Genomic DNA, 23723 nt, shown 5'->3' on the forward strand with positions numbered 1-23723 from the left:
TGTGTACAGTGTGTGTGTGTGTGTGTGTGTGTGTGTGTGTGTGTGTGTGTGTGTGTGTGTGTGTGTGTGTGTGTGTGTGTGTGTGTGTGTGTGTGTGTGTGTGTGTGTGTACAGTGTGTGTGTGTGTGTGTAAATAAATTATTTATGATGACTATTATCTGAGAAATAGAACATTTTATTATATTTTCTAATTACAGTTTAAATTCAGAGTCTGAGCATTTTCCCCGACTCCAGGCACCCAAAAATTGCTCTGACTCCACAGCCCTGGATGAGGCTACATCGCACTGCGGCCAAACTGAAGCATGCTGCAGATTCTCGCACGGCTGCATCCACGTCCCGTCTCCTCCATTCACTTCCACATCGAGAGATGCAGACGTGCTGCGAATGCAAGCGGAAGTGATGCGATGCGGCTAGGTAGCACATTCACATCACGTCGCCAATGGATAAGGGCCCTAAATGTCTAAAATAGAGTTGTCCAGAAGTAACTCATTTATCCACGTTTCACTAGGTGTAACACAGGACCCAAACTTATAAACAAATTCAACTTACAAACAACCTCCCGCAATGGAATCTGCTTGTAAGTAGGAGAAATGTACTTATTTTCTTAACCCTCCTGCTTCTGTAGCTGGCTCACTGACTCTTCCAGAGGTCGGTCACTGCTTGTTATCAAATTATAGGCCAAAAGTGGGCTGAACAAAACCTATCTTCAGTCACATGGAGCCTCTGCAAGTAAAAGCCTCCTTCTGAACAAAAGAAAGAAAAAAAACTTGTCAGCCTGAAACATTCCAGCGGAGTGAAGCAGCAGTCACTGTTGGTCTGATGAAACATGCGGTACTGAGGGGGCGGGGCACAGAAGATCACATCCTGCGGCGCTGGAAAGCCATCACACAGCGGACCCAGGTCATGTTTCAGGTGGTTTTCCAGTGGCTGTGCTTTTCTACGTTTTGCGGATCTTTTTGCGTTCTGCAAAGCGTAAGGACACGGGTTCTCTATTGGGAGTCTCATGGGTAGGCTTCCAATAGTGGCATATGACTATTATCTGAGAAATAGAACATTGCCATGTGTACCACAACCAATTCCGGGGGTGCCAACAGCGCACTCGGCAAATAAAACCGATTCTGACTGTGATGCACTTTTACCCAATCACAAGCCTCAGTCCAGCTGCATTTTTTGTGCGTTTGTGTACAAATTATAGAAGTACAGGTTTTGATTTTCTTGTGAACCAGGGAAAAATTCCCATTTGCCTTCACAAATGTGCCGTGAAACCAATCATATCGCACGAAAACTGAGCTGGCAACACATGCAGCGGATAAACATGGATCTGAGACTGACTCACAACACGATTGTGATTTCTAGCGGAAAGCAAGCAGCAGATGGTCAATGGCAAGGAGCAGAGGATGTAAACGCTGGGAGTGGGTTTGCTCTCTGCCTGACAGCTGGCTGCACAGTACACGGCAATCATAATGAAATCTAACATCACAAAAGCAAGCCAAACAGCTCAGCTGCATTCATAAAGCGGCAGATGCACCCAACCTCTGCAGGAACGCAGCAACAATGTGTACCCTGCAGATTTCAAATACCAAACGTGCTCGTCAAGAGTACAGCTAGTGTTTTCTCTCCTATGTGGATTCAGCTGATGGATACAAGGGTTGTACTGCTTGCTGCACTACACAGCTTATGCCTCCTTTGCTCTGCCTCCTACCCACATTCACCATCCATTTTATTTGGTCTCCTACAGAACAGCCGTCCCAAGCAAGGTTCAAGTGACAAAATCCTACTTATATATTTAAATCAAATGTATCATCTAAAATATTAAAATACAGAGTTGTTATTCACCATTTCAGTAACAACAGTTTCTGGCCCCTTAAGAACCAGAGACCATTGGTACCAAAAACCGAGGCTCACTGCCGTCACACCACATGGAATCGCTGCAGCCCACTCGCTCTGTCATCCCTATAACTGCAAGACTCTGTGAGCCGGTTAGGAGCCGATTTCATTGGCTGCTGACCCTGTGATCAATGTGAGCCAATGAGACTGCCTCAAAGTGATCATGGGGTCAGGAGCCAATGAAATCGGCTCCTGCCCGGCTAATGGAGCTCTGCTGTCATAGGGATGACAGAGCGAATGGGCTGCGGCGATGGGACAGTCATGTGATTGGCGGTAGCGCGTGGCTGTGGTGAGTGAAATCTATGCCTTGGCAGGGATAGCAGCTCCCAAACAGGGCATAGATTTTAATAAGCGTTGTCCAAAAGCGGTTAAGGAGGGTCATCCCTTTCTTAAAAGGAACACAAAACCTTTTTCTATTTTCTTGATAGATTAGATACAATATGAAGAATTACTATTAAGGTCTGCTAAGGAAAAGTCGATGCAAACATACAACTAACAACGCAAAAACAACTTTATTAGCCACACAGAAAGGACAAGTCTTTCAAACGACATTGTCCGTGCACAGATATCGCAAACAACCAACTCATAAATGTTGCCTAGAAGAGACATTGCGCACAACTGCCGCATTCTTAGAATGATGCTGTTCAAACGACATTGTACACAAATGGCAGACTGCACAATATCTGCCAGATGAATAGGTCATTTTTTACATCATTGTCAACCAATACAGCAAAATCTGTAATTTGTCGGATTTTTTTGCAGAGAATACACACTTCTATTGGGCTACGTTTCCGTTAGAAGCACGCAAATCGCATGTTCATTTTCTGATGAAAATTCACATAAATGCGTTTTTACATGCATAATTGTAAAATAAATTCTTAAAGGGGAACTTCAGCCTAAACAAACTGTCGTTAAGTTACATTAGTTAGGTAGTATAATCTCATACCAACCCTGTTTTAAAAGAACAGGCAAATGTTTATGATTGAATGGGGCAGCCATCTTTTTGGTTGAAAGGAAGTGACAGGGAGCACGAGATAGTCCCAACTGTCCTGTGTCCTGATCATCCCTCCCAGCTGCACGCGCTAGGCTTCAAATCTCAAATTCAAAAACAAAATTTGCACTAAAACAGGAGAACATCATCAGAAATCCCATCATGCTTTGCACAGCATCAGGGGAAAAATGCCCGGGCGGTTTTCTTCTGTGCAGCTAATAATGAGGCTTGGGTAAGAAAAGCAAAATTCTGATGCTGTGAAACGGTTAGAGAAACACCAAGCCTTTTCAGTGCTGCGGAGTAGATTTTTAGTCCGGAGGTTCACTTTAATCTGCTTTTTACAAGAAGGAAGTCCTCTGATTGATAATGCATGCGGAAATGCATGTGTGGTACAGCATGCGACGTCTGAAAAATAATTACCCTGTTGTCAGTTTTTGTTTTTTTTACTGGATGCGATTTTCGCATCTAATGTAATCAGGCCCATACCAATTCATTGCTGTGCAAATTTATGTGCTGAAACAAAACGCAAAAATGCGCACATAGTGGAAACTGGAGCAGTGCTTTTCAGCGCTGCTAGAATAGCGGCGCTCAGTGAGTAACGTCGCCGCTGTCAGAAGACAGAGCCGAAGTTGCTTTTAAAACATAATTCGGCCTCCAGCAATCGCTGAAAGCCGAATTATTTCATTCCCCCCACTATCCATGGCGGCCTGGAGGGGGAATAGTAATTAACACGGCCCGGACTTGTGCAGCAGCAGGATCAGCCATACAGGCTGTATCCTGCTCCGAAGTCTACCGGCGCGGATTTCATATGTATGTGTGGAAACAGGCCCTAACAAATGAGAACTCCCTGACCAGTGTGCAGAGACTTTCCCTCTTTCAGTCTTCACTATGTGATGTTGAGTGATACACACGTCCCAGGGACACACAAAGCAATTACAGCGATCTGTCATAGAAGGTGTTTACCAGCATGCGGTGCACATAAACCCGCTCTGACATACAGCCCAGCATAAGCAACCCCCTGCAAACACTACATCACCTACTCCAGCCCAAACTGCGAACCAAGTCCCCTTATGTCACTAATGTGCTCAGCCAAGGAACCCATACACTGGCAGATGAGGCAGCAGATTCGATCATCAGATAGGTCCCTCTCTCATCTGACCAGAGAGCGATCTATTGCTACCACAAACAGATCAGGGTCACTTCAGGTGTTCATTATTGATGACTGCAGCATTTGTTTCATAGCTCTGCTAATCCAGTTTGACACACTTCATTCCCATCAATGCTCAATTACAAGAAAATGTATGCGTGCTCTACGCCAAGCTTAACCCTTTCAAGTCTAGCTGTGCAAATCTGGCTAAAATGGCTTATCATGGACAGGCCCAGCTGTTCAGGGATAGTCAGTGCATTCATTGCAATAAGGAGGGTCTCAGCAAGGTTCAGTGCCTTAATGGGCCTGTATGAGTTTTGGTGTTTCATCTTATATTTTGTGTTTTTGTGCTGCATATTGGAGCTCTAACTACACTTTTGTCTGGTGCGGTTTTACCAGCGATAGTGTCCAGCTTTTGGGCTCACACAACTTGTGTCACATAAAATAACTGTTTGCCATAGTTTCCAAACCCTTTACAAAGTATGTACAGCAGTCCCTCGGATAGGAGGTATCGCCTACTCCTCTTCCTAGCTTACCCCTGCCCTCTGAATACACTGCTCAGCACACAGGTAAGCAGCATTTATATAGCGAAAGGCCGAATGAAACTCGCAAAAACGATTATTTCGGGTGACCATTACCGCAGGTCTGTACAAGACTGCAGCAATAAAGACGTCAATAACATTACAAGAACAAAGTCCAGGGACTTGGCAAGCAAGGCCATACTCTTCTCTATGGAGCTTATCTTTCCTGCATTGCAGCAGCCAGGGCTCGGTACAAAAATCCTCTGACTCCTCAGGATAGGATTCCACCGACTCAGTCTCCTCTAATTTGCATATTACAATCTTGTTGGTTAAAAGTATATAACGTAAAATGCATCTCTTAACTGCCAACACTTAGGAATTTTAAAAGACAACTGAGCCGAAAAGGATATGGAGGCCGCCATATTTATTCCCTTTTAAACAATACCAGTTACCTGGCTATCCAGCTGATCTTCTGCCTCTAATACTTTTAGTCATAGACTTAGGCCTCGTTCACATCATACGCGCTTCCGTGTGCATCTGGAAGCGCGTGTGATGTGGTAACATGCAAGAATGGCAGAAGGGTATAGACAGCTCTTCTGCCGTTCACATCAAATGCGCTGCACAGCAGTACGATGCGCTATGATGCGCTTGTGTACTGCTGCATGCATTCTGCCCACAAGCGCAGAGCTGACCCATTCACTGTCAATGGATGGGATCAGCAGTGCAGCGGGTAGCAGAGCAGATGGCGTGTGATTGTACGCACTGCGTTCCAATCACACGGCCATCTGCATTGCATAGATGTGAAGGAGGCCCAAAACTAGTCTTTGGTAAGAGTACTTGTAGAAGGTACAGACAGGAACCAAGAACCAGGCCCTAGGCAATGTAAGTGTGGGTACATGTAAGAGTGATGTGCAGGTACTCTGCAGGAGAATGAGGCGATTCTTCCTCTATTACACATTCTTCATGTAGAATCTGTACATGGATCAGGCCCTAGGCAATGTGACTGTGGGTACATGTAAGAGTGATGTGCAGGTACTCTGCAGGGGAATGAGGAGATTCTTCCTCTATTACACATTCTTCATGCACAATCTGAACCAGGTTTATGGGCGACAGACAACACCTCTGTGTTCAATGTGCACAGCATTCTCAGTGGATTCCCTGCAGCTCTGTGGGGAGTGCATATGTAGAGTATAGTACTACTGTGTAACAAAGTAAACCTGAGACAGATGAAATTAAAGTTTTATACATACCTGGGGCTTCCTCCAGCCCCCTTCAGGCTAATCAGTCCCTTGCTGTCCTCCTCCGCCACCTGGATCTTCTGCTGAGTCCAGGTACTTGAGCCAGTCTGGCGTAGTGCGCATGCACACACTCCGCCGTCAGGATTATACTACACTTGCGCAGCACTATTGCACAGGTGCAGAATGTTCCTGGCTGTAGGAGCGGCACGTGGCCAGACAGCGCTGACTGGCTGAATTACCAAGACTCATAGCAGAAGATCCAGGTGGCGGAGGAAGACAGCGAGGGACTTATTAGCCTGAAGGGGGCTGGAAGAAGCCCCAGGTATGTAGAACACTTTTCTTTTCATCCGACTCAGGTACCATTTAATTTGTAGTCACCAAACCAAATTTTAACAACATATCAAATTATTTGATTGAAAGGAGTGCATAAATTTGCATAAACCAGCATCAGCGCAGAATTATTTCCATCTCATTGACCATCTCTATTAAGGTGGCCACACACCATAAAATTTTTGAAATATCTGTTCAATTCAAGAATTGCAATCATTTTTTTCCTAAATGATTGTAACATTTCAAAAATCTGACCAATGTACCACACACCTGTGTTCAATTTTTGCCCAATTATGATAAAAATGATTGGAAACTGAGAAAATTGCTTGGGTGTGTATATTAATAAATTGACAATCTAACACACACCATAAAATCTTTAGAGAAATTGTAGAAAAATATCTGGCATTCCGGATAGATTAAAAAAAAAATAAATTGAAAAAAATGGGAAATCCGATCGGATTTTTCAGTCGAATGAAAAAAAAGCTTTCGATTTTTTCGGGAGATCCGATAGTTTTTATCGAATTGCTGTAAACTCGGATCATTTTATTGTATCGTGTGTGGCCACCTTTAGTGACCTGGCTACACATCAGACTTTATTCTTACAGCATAGATGTTATTTAGTGTTACGGCCAGAACCCGAAGTTTGGCCACTTCTAGTTCTGGCCGGCCAATGTGCGAAGTGGCCGCTGCGCTGCGGCCAATGTGAGGAATGGAATGATTCCTGTAACATGAATGTATCTTCTGGCCGCAGCGCAGCGGCCAAATGTATCGCAACCTAGTTCATTTAACCTCCCCGGCGTTCTATTGAGATCGCCAGGGAGGCTGCGGGAGGGGTTTTTTTTAATAAAAAAAAAACTATTTCATGCAGCCAACTGAAAGTTGGCTGCATGAAAGCCCACTAGAGGGCGCTCCGGAGGCGTTCTTCCGATCGCCTCCGGCGCCCAGAATAAACAAGGAAGGCCGCAATGAGCGGCCTTCCTTGTTTTGCTTAGATCGTCGCCATAGCGACGAGCGGAGTGACGTCATGGACGTCAGCCGACGTCCTGACGTCAGCCGCCTCCAATCCAGCCCTTAGCGCTGGCCGGAACTTTTTGTTCCGGCTACGCTGGGCTCAGGCGGCTGGGGGGACCCTCTTTCGCCGCTGCTCGCGGCGGATCGCCGCAGAGCGGCGGCGATCAGGCAGCACACGCGGCTGGCAAAGTGCCGGCTGCGTGTGCTGCACTTTATTTGAAGAAAATCGGCCCAGCAGGGCCTGAGCGGCAGCCTCCGGCGGTGATGGACGAGCTGAGCTCGTCCATACCGCTCAGGAGGTTAAAGGGGAACTGAAGAGAGAGGTATATGGAGGCTGTCATGTTTATTTCCTTTTAATCAATACCAGTTGCCTGGCAGCCCTGCTGGTCTATTTCTCTGCAGTAGTATCTGATTAAAACCAGAAACAAGCATGCAGCTAGTCTTGTCAGATCAGACTTATAAGTCTGAACCACTGAAACACCTGATCTGCTGCATGCTTGTTTAGGGGCTATGGCTAATAGTATTAGAGGCAGAGGATCAGCAGGGCTGCCAGGCACCTGGTATTGTCTAAAAGGAAATTAACATGACAGCCTCCATATACCTCTCTCTTCAGTTCCCCTTTAATGACATTAAGCCGGCGGCAATGAGACAGCTAAAGCCGCCGGCTTTTGCTCTGCCTCTCTCTCCTCTTACTATGGGCAGCCGGTGGGGACACGCGTGTCCCCTCCGGACTCGTTTGTCGCGGCAGGGAATCCTGCTGTTCTTGCAGAGCGGGTGCTGGCAGAAGCAATGTCTGCAGCCTCCCCGCTCTGCTTTCCTGGCGAGACGAACGACTCTGGAGGGGGACACGAGTGCTGCCCATAATAAGAAAAGGAGAGAGAGGCAGGGGGGGGGGGAGGGGGGGGGGAGAGAGGCAGAGCAAAAGCCGGCGGCTTCATCTGTCTCATTGCCGCCGGCTTAATGTCATTAAATGAACTAGGTTGCGATACATTTGGCCGCTGCGCTGCGGCCAGAAGATACATGCATGTTACATGAATCATTCCATTCCTCACATTGGCCGCAGCACAGCGGCCACTTCGCACATTGGCCGGCCAGAACTAGAAGTGGCCAAACTTCGGGTTTTGGCCGTAACATATATAAGAGATTCCTGTGTACACATCATATATACTGTCACAATCAGATGTGTATATCTGACTTTAAAAATACGGGGACTGCTTTATTCAAGCAGCACAAGAAACTATTTTTTGATTGGTTTATTTCATTTTTGTGGACTAAGCACAGCTATTACTGTATGTATAAATTATTTATGAGGACTTATCTGAGAAAGAACATTTTATCATATTTTCTATTTTAATTACAGTTTAAATACATTAGGAGTCGGAGCATTTTTCCCCGACTCCAGGTACCCAAAAATTGCCCCGACTCCACAGCCCTGGCAGCCGCACAATGACTGCAGCGGGTACAATGTGTCAATTATGGTGCCTGAGCTCTCTGCCAATAGAGATTCCAAGCGCATACAACTTGCATTAAAACTGCATGCAAGATGAACTCTTAGCATGGCCTGTACCAGGGAAGACGGGTGAGAGCTGCCTGTGGTGGAGAACAGTAGTGATTAGGGGTATATTGTAAGTCTCGTACACATGCTGCAATGGACTTGGCAGAGGTGGTCAGTTGGGGTATCGCTGTTGAGAATTTAGCATGAGCGCAGCCGTCCCGACACCACGGCTGAGGAATGGAGGAATGTGCCACGAGCACCTGGATAGCTCAGGGTGACACAGAACCACTAGGAGTGATGCATCATGGGAAACCACGCAAAGATTTGATACTCACCCACAGTTTCCTCCCGCCCCGTAAACATGCCTGAGTCCCTCGCCATCCTCCCGCAGTCTGCCGCGATCAGCCCCGGTAACTGGCTCAGGCGCGTCAGTCAGTCTCCTGCGCAAGAGATCTATGCATGCGCAGAAGGCCCTGAAAGACGCGACAGCCAGTTACCGGGGCTGAAAAGCAGACCACAGGACAGCGTGGGACTGAGACGGGCTTGTGCTGCAGGAGGAAGATGCGGGTGAGTATCAAATCTTTTTTCCACAGCTCTGGTACACTTTAGCTGACTTATTGCTAATAACTTCTTTTTTAAAAGGCAAAAACATTTTTTAGTAAGAGCTTTTTGGTGTATTTTAGCCTCATGCTCTCCTAGTGGTTCTGAGTCACCATGAGCTGTCTGGTATTCCTTAGAACTGGTCCAAGCTCCATCTCATAGAGCCATTCCAATCCCTGCCATGCACTGATGAGGACCAAGAAGTCCGAAAGAGTCTGCATGCATGTTGGATTATTGTTGCCCTGTAAAATGTATGACGTGTATGGAGGCTGCCATATTTATTTCTTTTCAAACAATACCAGTTGCCTGGCTGTCCTGCCGATCTTCCATGCATCACTAGTGTCTGAATCACACACCTGAAATAAGCATGTGGCTAAACTTGTCACCATTCAGTCTGAGCCCCTTGATCTGCTGCATGCTTGTTCAGGGGCTATGGCTAAAAGTATTAGAGGCAGAGGATCAGCAGGACAGCCAGGCAATCTGCATTGTTTAAAGGGAAATACATGTCAGTTTTCATATCCCTTTCAGTTTATTGTCCGTTATATCTGAAAGAGATGATCTGCATATTTGGAAGAGATGCATCTCGGGAGGCCACAGTTGCTCGTTTTCAGGTGAATTTCTGCAAATGCCTTGTTTTAAGATGGGAAATCTAAATGTAGCATTCCAAAATAAATAAGTGTCATGTGGCTGCATTAATTATAACAGGACATCAATAGGGTTCTGGCAAGGCTCTTCACTAATGCTTCAAGTGGTAAGAGCTACACATACTCATTTTTAATGCTCACTTCAGGTGTACTTTAAAAAAACCTGAAGTGTGAAGGATATGGAGGCTGCCATGTTTATTTTAAAGGATACCATAGGTGACATGCGACATGATGAGATAGACATGTGTATGTACAGTACCAAGCACACTAATAACTAGGCTGTGTTCCTTTTTTTTTCTTTCTCTGCCTAAAAGAGTTAAACGGTTCAGCTGACAGTAGTGCGTGTGTACGCGCTGTCGGCGGACCGATAAGGCTGTTTCTGTACGCTCTGAGAGGATCGTACAGAAACAGCCTTGTCAGTCCGCCGACAGCGCGTACACACGCACTACGAGTCCCATCAGCCATGCACGGCTATGGGATTCGCAGCCTGACGAACCATTTCGGATAATATTGCCGGCTGAATCGCTAGCGCAAGCTATTCGGCCGGCGGTGCCATTGTTCCCTATGGCAGAGTTTACGTGCACGATCTGCCTGCGGGGAAACTGCAGATTTGGCGTGGAAACGGCCCCAACAGGGGAAATCTATATAATATATATATCTCAATCAGCCTCCATATGTGTCTCACCTCGGGTTCCTTTTAATAATAAAGCTTCCTCTCCCACAACACCCTTCTATACAAACGTTGACTCATTTTCACTCACTGCATTCAGTTACATACAGGTGAAACTCGAATAAATTAGAATATTGTACAAAAGTCCATATATTTCAGTAATTCAACTAGAAAGTGAAACAGATATAGGAAATCGGAACCCTTTGCAGGTGTTTTGAATGAACTGGCTGATTAGAGGCTGACACTGAGCCGAGAATATTGAACCTTTTCACTCACAATATTCTAATGCAGTGTTCTCCCCAGAATTTTTTTTCCAGCCGGGTGGCATGAAAAAGTAGCCGGGTGGGGTGAGTTGAGAGCATGCAGGATCGGCGCTTCTATGCACAACTCTGCTTTCAACAGAGGAGGAGATGAGCCGATGACAGCCGGGTGCTCAACAAAACTAGCTGGGTGGAGCACCCGGCTAAAAGAGCCTGGGGAGAACACTGTAATGGGCTGAGATTTTGGGATTCTCAGAAGCTATAAGCCACAATCATCAACATTATAACAAATAAAAGCAGGGCTGTGGAGTTTGGACAAAAATCTTCCAACTCCGACTTCTCAGTTTATGAAACCACCGTCTCCGACTCCAACTCCGGGTACCCAAAATGGCTCCGACTCAAACTCCACAGCCCTGAATAAAAGCTTGAAATATCTCGCTTTGCATGTAATAAGTCTATTTCATATAACAGTTTAACCTTTTAAGCTGAATCACTGAAATAAATAGACTTTTTCATGATATTCTAATTTTTCGAGTTTCACCTTTAAAGGATACCTGAGGTGACATGTGACATGATGAGATAGACATATGTATGTACAGTGCCAAGCACACATAACTATGCTGTGTTCCTCTTTTCCTTTCTCTGCCTGAAAGGTTTGAGAATCAGGCATGCAGGTAGTTGTCGGAGTCAGGACTGGGTCAGACTACGGCTTAACCCTCATTGATAAGGAAATACAGCCATAAAACACTTTTCTAGCAGAAAATGGCTTCTGAGAGCAGAAATTAGATAAAAAGGGTCATTAGTTCATACATTTGAGCTCTGGCATACTTCAATGAATGTGTCACTGAGCAGAAACAATTAAACAGTAAAAACTTAAAAAGTAGATTTAAATATAAAATAAATCTGTGGGATATCTAAAGTCATTTCTTGAAGAAAGAGGATAGATGCAATTGTTTATCACATCAGTTAATTTTCACCTTGGGTGTCCTTTAACCCCGGTTACAATTTAACAACTGGGGTCTTTCCAATGGAACAACATCACTATGGTTTGAACTAAGCTTTAAAGGCGTTATCAGGGATTTTTATAGAAAATAAAACGCTACTTACCGGGGGCTTCCTCCAGCTCCAAGCTCCCAGGACCTCACTCGCTGCAGCTCTGCCTTCAGCCGTTCGCCGGAGCTCCGACCCGGCCCCGGCGATGACGTCAGAGCGACCTCCAGGTTGCTCTGTACTTTGCCTGCTCGAGCGGCGCTGTCAATCACCGCCACGTGGACCGGAGCGGACTGCGCAGGCGCTCTGACGTCATCGCCGGGGACAGGGTCGGAGCTCCGGAGAACGGCTGAAGGCAGAGCTGCGGCGAGGGAGGTCCTGGGAGCTTGGGGCTGGAGGAAGCCACCGGTAAGTAGCGTTTATTTTCTATAAAAATCCCTGATAACGCCTTTAAAGTTCTCAACTATTAGATTGTTGCATAGATTTGCTTCATTTGCGCAGTCACATGCAAAGCATTTACTACTGAGATCACCAGAAATCCAAACATTCTGTGCCAGAACGGTACCACGACAAATCGTTACATAGATCTCAAACAATTTGCCTTATTACATTCTTTGTCCGGTTTGCCTTTAGGTATCCTACAGAACCAAAGTGCTAAGTTTTTGTATTAAAGGGAACCTTAACTGAGAGGGATATGGATGTTTCCTTTTAAAAAAATACCAGTTGCCTGGCAGCCCTGCTGATCTCTTCTTTGGCTGTAGTAGTGGCTGAATCACACACCTGAAACAAGCATGCAGCTAATCCAGTCTGACTTCAGTCAGAGCACCTGATCTGCATGCTTGTTCAGGGGCTGTGGCTGGAAGTATTAGAGACACAGGATCAGCCAGAGAGTCAGGCAACTGGTATTATTTTAAAAGGAAAAACCCCATATCCTCAGTTTAGGTTCCCTTTAAAGAGAGTCTGAAGCCATTTATTTTATCTCTCTTTATTGCGCAGTTACCTCACTCACGTCAGCCTTCAGTGTTTTTTCGCCTTATGCATCTGAGCAATTTTCACCTCCCATTCATTCGCCAGTAACTTTATCACTACTTATTAATGATCTATATCTTGTTTTTTTTCTGCCACCAATTAGACTTTCTTTGGGTGGTACATTTTACAAAGAATTATTTAATTAAAACCTACATCTTTTATTTGCCCATTTGTCCCGGTTATTACACCATTTGAATAATCTCCCTATCACAATGTATGATGCCAATATTTTATTTGGAAATAAAGGTGCATTTTTTCAGTTTTGCGTCCATCACTATTTACAAGCTTATAATTTAAAAAATAATAGTAATATGCCCTCTTGACATGTATATTAAAAAAAAGTTCAGACCCTTAGGTGACTGTTTTCTTTATTGGGTATTTTTGGGTGTGTGGGAGGTAAATAGTTAATTTTAAATGTAAGTGTGTGTTGTCATTAGTAAAACTACATCTACATACATTTTTTTTTTATTTGGCCACAAGATGGCCTTAGTCTTTTTTTGGGGCTTCCTGTAAGCGTACAATGTATGCTTACAGGAAGTAAAGAGGGGGGATGTGTAACAGAACTATCAGCGATTTTACATGAAAGCCAGAGATCGTTCTAACGGGGACTTAGATCAATGAACTGCGTTCTCATTCATTAATCTCCGGGCTAACAAGCGGCCCTGCGCACCCCGGCGGCTGCATTTTTTTTCATAGGCGTAGCTCCTACGTCCAGCCTGCATTTTTGGACGTAGCAGCTATGTCCAAAAAGCTAAAGTGGTTATGCATTAAGATACAAGCTGGTTCGCAGCATCCTCGAGGCAAAACGAGGAATTTATCCCCCTGAAATCCCGGCGCAAAATTCTGCATTCGCAGAATTTTGCTGCCTGGGAGAGGCAGAGCTGTGCACAGTAGCTCTGCCTCTTATCCAGTCAATCTCCACCTCTCCCAGCTCCTCTCAGTCTTCTTTCACTGAGAGAGCCAGGGAGAGGCAGAGATTGACTGGATAAGAGGCAGAGCTACTGCACACAGCTCTGCCTCTCCAGGGTAGCAAAATCTGCGACTTAAAAAGGCGTGGAATTTTGCGCTATAATTTCAGGGGGTTAAATACCTTGTTCTACCGCAGGGATGGGGCGAATCAGCTTAGACCTTAATGCTTAAAGGGAACCTGAAGCGAGTAAAATTATTTAAATACATGAAGTAGCTGCAAATTAATATTACATACTAACCTCGCCGTCAGTTCCTCTCAGAAGCTCACCATTTTCTTCTTACAGTTATCCCTTCCAGTTCTGACAATATTTTGTCAGAACTGAAATATAACAGTTGCTGTCAGTTACAACTGAACGTACAATGTAATGTCCATGTTTCCCTATGGCTCAAGTGGGCGATATTACAGTTTAACGCTGTGCTGACCAGGAAGCGGTTATGGGGTCATGGCCATTTTTAAAATGAAGGACGGAGAATTCCATTGATCACAGTGGACAAATGGGACGCAGGAGAGGGCAAGAGATTGAGGAGTAGACTATATGGGAGGGTAAGTATGACCGTGTATGGTTATTTTGACTTATTTTCAGTTCAGGTTCTCTTTAAGGTAACTGCACAATAAGGAATTAAAATAAATGGCTTCAGACTCTCTTTAAAGAGAGTCTGAAGCGAGAATAGATCTCGCTTCAGACCTTATAGCTAGCAGGGGCATGCGTGCCCCTGCTAAAACGCCGCTATAGCGCAGCTTAACGGGGGTCCCTGTCCCCCCAAACCCCCTCCGTGCAGCGGGGGAGCGCTTCCTGGTTGGGGCAGGGCTAACCGCCGCAGCCCTGCCCCATGCGCGTCTGTCAGACGCGCATCTCCGCCTCTCCCCCGCCCCTCTCAGTCTTCCTTCACTGAGAGGGGCGGGGGAGAGGCGGCGATGCGCGTCTGATAGACGCGCTGGGAGGCAGGGCTGCAGCCGTTAGCCCTGCCTCCAGGAAGAGGGGAAAAGCGACCAAGTCTGCGACCAAGGTTTGCGGGGGGTGGGTTGGGGGTGAAGGGACCCCCGTTAAGCCGCGGGATAGCGGCGTTTTAGCAGGGGCACACGTGCCCCTGCTATATATAAGACCTGAAGCGAGATTTAGTCTCGCTTCAGTGTCTCTTTAAGCCTAGATTTTGTACATTGCCTGTAACATAAAAAACAAAAACAAAAGAAAAAACAAAACAAAACCCAGTACAAGACAGCATCCTACTCTGTGAAGACATCTAGGATAAACAGAGAGACAAATACTCAGATGGGACTAGTAGGATATCCTATGTATCGCACAGTATACTGTTGTCATGGATACAAATAACAGTCATTTAAACATTGCAACAATTTTACAAGCATCATAGCAACAGCAGACAAGCACACAGGTTTGCCAGGACATTACGCAGGCAGCGTCAACTGGGAACAAAAGTGAAACTTCCTTGTGAACAGAAGACTGATTGTTTTTTTAAATAGGAAATCCTTGGTGATTAAGCATCTCCATTCAGAGGTAGCCTAGAGATGGCAGCAAATACTGTGACAGTCTAATGTCCTACCATATTGTTATGTATAGCACTGACATCTTCTGCAGCACTTTATAGAGTACATAGTCATGTCACTGACTGTCCTCAGAGGAGCTCACACTCTAATCCTACCATTGGGACAGCTACAGATGCTCATACATCTATTGAATCTGTAGGAGATTGATGTCCCAACAATGCAGGAAAGGGGGACCGGCACACCCGCAGGGACAGAGACAGGACACAGAAAGAACGAAGTAGCGAATACGTGACTGCTCTCTGCTGCCAACATTCTGCATGAGCACGGGGGGGGGGGAGAAGAACTAGAGGGGGGAGGATGTGTCAGTTTGGACTTGCATAGCAGCAGTTCCATAGATTTGTAGTAGGTATAAGTGTACCTGCACATACTTTAAAAATCAAGTTCTTCATCAATAACTCATCACACTTCGATTCCTGGTTTTAATGATCATAAAGTGTAGCTGAAATGGAGGAGAGAAATTGTATACATACCTGGGGGCTTCCTCCAACATCCTCTACCCCTCTGTTCGTCCACAATCCACTCTGGTAAGTCCGCCGTTCTGGGACCAACTGCGAAAGCGCGCCCTGGCCGTGCATGCCTCCGGCTATGGGAGATGCGCAGCCAGACTGCGCTGAATGGCCTCAACTGGACAACTTACCAGGACTGACTGGACTGCGGAAGATCATCAAGGGAGCGATCAGCCCGGAGGGGGCTGGAAGAAGCCCCAGGAATGTAAAAATGTTGTTTCCTGCCTCATCTCTGGTACACTTCAAGATCATTAAAACCAGGAATCGAAGTGCAATGAGTTGTTGATGAAGATCTCGATTTTTAATGTATGTGCAGGTACACTCACACCAATTATCTGAAGAGTAACAACAGCCACACAATAGACACCTCTGAAATATCTCATGAAGGTAGCAATCATGAAAGAACTCTGGGAAGGTGAATTCTTTAGATTGCAGAGGCAATTGTTCATGAGTAGCCTACATGTACCTTCACAGCCGTGATACCAACACACACTGCTCACTGGAAAGACATGCTGGATGTAGCATTTAGGAGTTTCAATAGTGAACTAATGTCAGGGAGACTTCAAAGCAAGAGCTTCATTTTTAAAAATTCTGCAATGCCTCGTCCTCCCAGCAAAGGCTCCAGACTTTAAAAAAACTAGTTAAAAAAATATCCTGAAAACAGCTTAAAGCACACCTGAACTGAAAGGAATATGGAGGTTGACATTTATAATCTTTTAAACAATGTAGATTGCCTGGCAGTCCTGATTCTCTGCCTCTAAAGGTAGCCATACTTCTAGCGATGTATGGGCAGATTCGACAAAGATAAATGTATCTCTTATCAAATTTGATTAGGGATACATTTTTTTTTTTGTCGATTCTGCCCATACATTACAGGCCGATTCCCGTCCGATTTCAGCATGAACTCTTCAGGGAATAGGCTGAGTCCGCCCCGCCGCCGCCCCCAATGTATAATGGGCCCGATGTGTGCATTTATACATTACCTGTCCTGGAGCAGCCTCCGCGCGGTGTCCGTAATCCTCCGGACTGCTCTCCGTACACACCACTGGCGCATAGCAACTGACGAAGGCGTGGTCAAACGCCGAAACGCGTTGTGACGTCAGACGGCACTGCGTGAGGAAGTCCCGCCCACCAGACCCTCGCTCCACACTGCAACATCGCGCTTCTCGCTCTGGCCAAGCGAGTGAGCTGAGAGAGGACCTGACGGCAGGCTCTGTTACACGCCAAATTTCATCTTACACACTAAGTGTAATTTTATATTGCGCATTGTCTTTTCATTAAACGTTAATGCACCAGAGAAGCGCTCTTGTTTCTTCTCTACTCCCACACAGATTGCTGGAGCCACCCAGCGTTTGGAGCAGCACCTGGGAGCATTACCACTGCCACCAAGTGTCAAAGCAGCGCAGGAATACACTCTTTGCATAGCAACTGACATCAGACACCATGCACCGACAGACACCATGCGCCGACATCAGACACTGTGCGCCCGTGGCGTGTATGGAGAGCCGCCTGGAGGCTGCTACAGGACAGGTAACTTATAAATGCACACACGGGGCACATTTATACATTGCGACGGGGGTTTCGTTGTCTCATCACTCATTCCAGAAATCACTGCCGTAACGCCGCACACCCGACATCCTGCGCGATTGACCGTGCGACCAATTTCCTTCTCGAAATCGGTCGCTTTGTCAGTCGGGCATGCACTTGGCGGCACGGATTTTCATCCAATTCGATTATAATAATTGAATTGGATGGTCGATCAGCCGCCAAGTCACCTGATGTATGGCCACCTTAATACTTTTAAGGTGCCCATACATCAGACGATATATGGACAGATTGACCAAGAGAAATCTCTCTCTGATCGAAGAGAGATCTGTTCCCTGCCCATACACCACAGGCCGATTCCTGATTAATTTCATGCTGAAATCAATCCGGAATCAGCCTTGTAACACCACCCCCCTCCCCTATACATTACCAGTCTGCCGCTAGCCGCCTCTGGGCTCCTCCCTCCATACATACACACCACATCCTCCCCCCCCACCATACATTACCTGTCCGCCGCTAGCTGCCTCTGGGCTCCTCCCTCCATACATACACACCACATCCTCCCCCCCCCTCCCCTATACATTACCAGTCTGCCGCTAGCCGCCTCTGGGCTCCTCCCTCCATACATACACACCACATCCTCCCCCCCCACCATACATTACCTGTCCGCCGCTAGCTGCCTCTGGGCTCCTCCCTCCATACATACACACCACATCCTCCCCCCCCTCGTCTATACATTACCAGTCTGCCGCTAGCCGCCTCTGGGCTCCTCCCTCCATACATACACACCACATCCCCTCCCCCCCCATACATTACCTGCCTGCATCCGCCGCTGCCTCTGGGCTCCTCCCTCCATACATACCACATCCCACCCCACCCCCCTATACATTACCTGTCCGCCGCTGCCTCTGGGCTCCTCCCTCCCTCCATACACACACCACATGGTTGCAGGAGTAAGGTGGGCGTGTGACGGCACACAAGTGCCCACATGTATGAATGGAGGAAGTCGCCCGGAGGCAGCAAGCGGCGGAAACGCGCACAGGAAATGGATAGTGCAACGAGCACCGAGGGGGCAAATTAAACATTAACGGGGACAGCATCGGGGGGGGGCTGTTTCCTCGCTCGTCTTGATGTCGCTCGCCATTACCGTCACGCACCGACCTACCATGACATCTAGCAGCATATTTGACTGATTCATGCGACCAATTTCCCCCCCGACACAGGTCTCATTGTCGATCGGGCATCCATTTAGCGGCACAGATTTTCATCCGATGGCCACCTTTAGCCATAGCCCCTGAACAAGCATGCAGCAGATCAGGTGCTCTAACTGAAGGGAGACCCGATTAGCTGCATGCTTGTTTCACACGTGTGATTCGGACACTACTGATGCTAAAGATCAGCAGGGCTGCCAGGCAACTGGCATTTAAAATTAAAATAAATATGGCAACCTCCATATCCCTCTCAATTCAGATGTACTTTACCTGCATTCAGCTGGAGGCATGGCGGCCAATCTCACGCCTCCTTGCTATGTATAACAATGGGGGGCTTGGCTTGAATTCACACTCACTTGAGGTGCCCATACAACATACTATTTTACCAATTAGATTCGATCACAGCGATCAAAAGGTCTGAAGATCGATGCCCCAACATTGGAGCCAGATCATAATTTTCAATCGATTTCCAGCCAAAAATCGATGGAAAGGGACCTCGTTTCGTGGTTGACAGGTGGCATGCAGGGGCACAGTCATGTATACCCTATAGACGATGACTCCCCCTCCCCCCCTCGTATTAGGGAGGTGGAGCACTCATCTGTCCAGCCAATGATCTCCCGATGACTTTACCTAGGCTGCATGTACAGTGATGTGAAAAACTATTTGCCCCCTTCCTGATTTCTTATTCTTTTGTATGTTGGTCACACTAAAATGTTTCTGCTCATCAAACACCATTAACTATTAGGGCTCGTTTCCACTAGGGCGAATCCGCATGCGGGCACTGCATGCGGATTCGCATAGCTAATGTTAGTGGATGGGGCTGTTTCCACCTGTGCGGCGTGCGGGAGCGATTTGGCAGCGGGCCAAATCTGCACGGCGGGACCCACAGTTTTCGCCTGCGTCGGGAATCCGTGCGAATCGCCGCTAATGTATTTAATAGTAAAACCGCATGCGTTTGGTACATGCGTTTTTACCCGCGATTTCGCACCCTTCCCAATGTTATTTTGTCCTGGCAGTGTCATGGTTAATTTCGCATGGCACCCTGCCATGCGAAATCGCGGGTAAAACGCATGCGGAAACGCACCCGCATGCGTTTTTACAAGCGTCGGAATGCCGGCGAAATCGCGTCGCACTAGTGGAAACGGGCCCTTAGTCAAAGATAACATAATTGAACACAAAATGCAGTTTTAAATGATGGTTTTTATTATTTAGTGAGGAAAAAAAAAAAAAAAAAAACTCCAAATCTACATGGCCCTGTGTGAAAAAGTGATTGCCCCACTTGTTAAAAAATAACTTAACTGTGGTTTATCACACCTGAGTTCATTTCCTGTAGTCACCCCCAGGCCTGATTACTGCCACACATGTTTCAATCAAGAAATCACTTAAAGGGAAGGTTCAGGGACTGTTAAAGGACTTGCGAGGCCAAAATCCGGCCCCCAAATGTAAAAAAAGTTATCTACCTGTATGACTTTCTAAGGCACGGAGGACGCCGTCCGCGCCCTCCGTGCCGTTCCGCCGGGTCCCCGCCTCTCAATACGACCCCGAATGGCTCCCGACCCCACGGCCAGGGTCGGGCTCTGCTGCCTGTATAAAGATGGCCGCCGACCCTGGCCGCGGCTGCGCACTCCGCATGGCCGCTACTGCGGCTGCGCAGCACTAGGGCCAACCCCCCGATCCACGCAACAGCCTGTTGCGTGGATCGGGGGGTTGGCCCTAGTGCTGCGCAGCCGTAGTAGCGGCCATGCGGAGTGCGCAGCCGCGGCCAGGGTCGGCGGCCATCTTTATACAGGCAGCAGAGCCCGACCCTGGCCGTGGGGTCGGGAGCCATTCGGGGTCGTATTGAGAGGCGGGGACCCGGCGGAATGGCACGGAGGGCGCGGACGGCGTCCTCCGTGCCTTAGAAAGTCATACAGGTAGATAACTTTTTTTACATTTGGGGGCCGGATTTTGGCCTCGGAAGTCCTTTAAAAAAAAATAAATAAAAATCCGCATCCACTTACCTGGGGCTTCCTCCAGCCCGTGGCAGGCAGAAGGTGCCCTCGGCGCCTCTCCGCAGGCTGCCGGTGGTCTCCGGTGGCCGACCCGACCTGGCCAGGTCGGGCTCCTTCCACGTTCCAAAATGCGCCTCATGGCGGCGCGCTGAAGTCATCGGACGTCCTCCGGGCTTTACTGCGCAGGCTCTGAGCCTGCGCAGTAAAGCCCGGAGGACGTCCGATGACGTCAGCACGCCGCCGTGAGGCGCATTTTGGAACGTGGAAGGAGCCCGACCTGGAGCGGCGCCGAGGGCACCTCCTGCCTGCCACGGGCTGGAGGAAGCCCCAGGTAAGTGGATGCGGATATTTATTTTTTTTTAACAGTCCCTGAACCTTCCCTTTAAATAGGAGCTGACACAGAGAAGTAGACCAAAAGCACCTCAAAAGCTAGACATCATGCCAAGATCCAAAGAAATTCAGGAACAAATGAGAACAAAAGTAATTGAGATCAATCAGTCTGGTAAAGGTTATATAAAGCCATTTCTAAAGCTTTAGGACTCCAGCGAACCACAGTGAGAGCCATTATCCACAAATGGCAAAGACATGGAACAGTGATGAATCTTCCCAGGAGTGGCCGGCCGACCAAAATTACCCCAAGAGCGCAGAGAAAACTCATCCGAGAGGCCACAAAAGACCCCAGGACAACATCTAAAGAGCCGCAGGCCTCACTTGCCTCAATTAAGGTCAGTGTTCACGAGTCCACCATAAGAAAGAGACTGGGCAAAAACGGCCTGCATGGCAGAAATCCAAGGCGCAAACCACTTTTAAGCAAAAAGAACATTAAAGTGGACCCAAACTAAAAATACAAGATTTCAGAAATAAAATCTATTTTCTAAATTATAATAATAAATAGCAGCCTTTTTTCAGCTGCATGATGACAAATATAAAATATTTTACATTTATTGGAGAAACCCCTCCCTTCCTTTTATATTGCCGGCAAATAATCCGGCAAACTGGTGGAGTAGATGGTGTCCAGCAAAGGAGGAATTGCTAATGGCTGCCCCCAGTATAATCCTAGTTATGCAAAGAGGAGGGTTAAAAGCATGCGCTGAAATGCTCATAGGCTTGAAGGAGTGTTTATGTATCTTTGTATGTGTCAGAGTGGTGCAACTAAATATTTTGAATTAAAAAAAAATGTTTGGTTTGGGTTTAAGGCTCGTCTCAATTTTGCTAAAAAAAAACAAAAAAAAAAAAAAAAAAAAAAAAAAAAAAAACATCCCAATGATTGCCAAGACTTTTGGGAAAATACGTTGTGGACCAACGAGACAAAAGTTGAACTTTTTGGAAGGTGCGTGTCCCGTTACATCTGGCGTAGAAGTAACACAGCATTTCAGCAAAAGAACATCATACCAACAGTAAGATATGGTGGTAATAGTGTGATGGTCTGGGGTTGTTTTGCTGCTTCAGGACCTGGAAGGCTTGCTGTGATAGATGGAACCATGAATTCTACTGTCTACCAAAAAATCCTGAAGGAGAATGTCCGGCCATCTGTTCGTCAACTCAAGCTGAAGCGATCTTGGGTGCTGCAGCAGGACAATGACCCAAAACACACCAGCAAATCCACCTCTGAATGGCTGAAAAAAAAAACAAAATGAAGACTTTGGAGTGGCCTAGTCAAAGTCCTGACCTGAATCCTATTGAGATGTTGTGGCATGACCTTAAAAGGGCGGTTCATGCTAGCAAACCCTCAAATAAAGCTGAATTACAACAATTCTGCAAAGATGAGTGGGCCAAAATTCCTTCGGAGCGCTGTAAAAGACTCGTTGCAAGTTATCGCAAACGCTTGATTGCAGTTATTGCTGCTAAGGGTGGCCCAACCAGTTATTAGGTTCAGGGGGCAATTTCTTTTTCACACAGGGCCATGTAGATGGAGTTTTTTTTTTCTCACTAAATAATAAAAACCATCATTTAAAACTGCATTTTGTGTTCAATTATGTTATCTTTGACTAATAGTTAACAGTTTTTGATGAGCAGAAACATTTAAGTGTGACAAACATGCAAAAGAATAAGAAATCAGGAAGGGGGCAAATCATTTTTCACATCACTGTACATCCCCAACACTGCTGGGGTCACTGAGCACAGGTATCGGGAGAGGACGGCTGTACACACGAGATAGTGTGTCGGCTGGACACGAGTGCGCTACGCTGCTACTAAGACAAGGGGCAATCTGCAATTCACTTTTTCTCCTGAGTTCTCTCCTAGGAGATAATTTTTCATCTTTGATTTAAAATAATTTTTCAACACTTTGCAATTAAAAAAGTATCCAAAAGTTGGTGAAAAAGTACTAACAAAATTATTTTGAGTATTTTTTTTACTTGCTGGTGGTTTAAAGGGCATTTTATTGACAAGTTTGAAAATATCACAGAGGAGAAAACTCAGGAGGAAAAGTGAATGGCATATGGCCCAGGTCTCCATTTGTGCCGACCAGGGCTGTGGAGTCGGAGCAATTAAGTACCCGGAGTTGGAGGTTTCATAAACTGAGGAGTCTGAGTAGTAGTTTGAAGATTTTTGTACTGACTCCACAGCCCTGGTGCCGGCATACGTCTTCCAAGAATCGCATTACAATATGAGGACGCATCCCAATCCCTCTAGCCATGCACAGCTATGAAGAAATGCATAATGTGTTATTTCACTGAAGTTTTTTCCCTGCACGCTGATTCAATGCAACCTATTGATTTCAATAAGCTGTAAAATCTCATCAGAATCTGTGCGCGGCAAAACGGTCACCAATGGCAAAAATGGAAACGCAGCCTTCTACTCTGCAGGGACCCCCGGGAGCGCAATACAGCTTGGGGAACGGCGGCACTATGGATGTTTAACAGATTTCAACTATATAAAAATTTGATGTACACTTGGGCATGTTGGCTGCCTATCTGCCAGTCTATGGGCTGGTTCAGACGGACGTTTGCAGAGCGTTTACAGCCAGCGTTCAGGGCTTGGTGTTAAACGCTCCCATTCAAGTGAATGGGAGCGTTTGTACCAAGCTTTCAAGCGCGTTTACACAAACGCGGCGTTTGGGTCCCGATTTTCCCTGGCGTTCAAGGAGCCCCTGGAAGCTACATGTAGCTTCCAGGGGAGGTTA

The 23723-nt window shown here is 46.6% G+C and overlaps 1 protein-coding gene across 1 annotated transcript in view; it reads right to left on the minus strand.

Annotated features, from left to right (window-relative positions):
* The window catches only part of GIGYF1 (GRB10 interacting GYF protein 1), a 100328-nt gene that overhangs the window by 72472 nt on the left and 4133 nt on the right, over positions 1 to 23723 (minus strand). The window lies entirely within an intron of this gene.

This window comes from Hyperolius riggenbachi, chromosome 3 (genome assembly GCF_040937935.1).
Source record: "Hyperolius riggenbachi isolate aHypRig1 chromosome 3, aHypRig1.pri, whole genome shotgun sequence".
Taxonomy (NCBI): Eukaryota; Metazoa; Chordata; class Amphibia; order Anura; family Hyperoliidae; genus Hyperolius; species Hyperolius riggenbachi.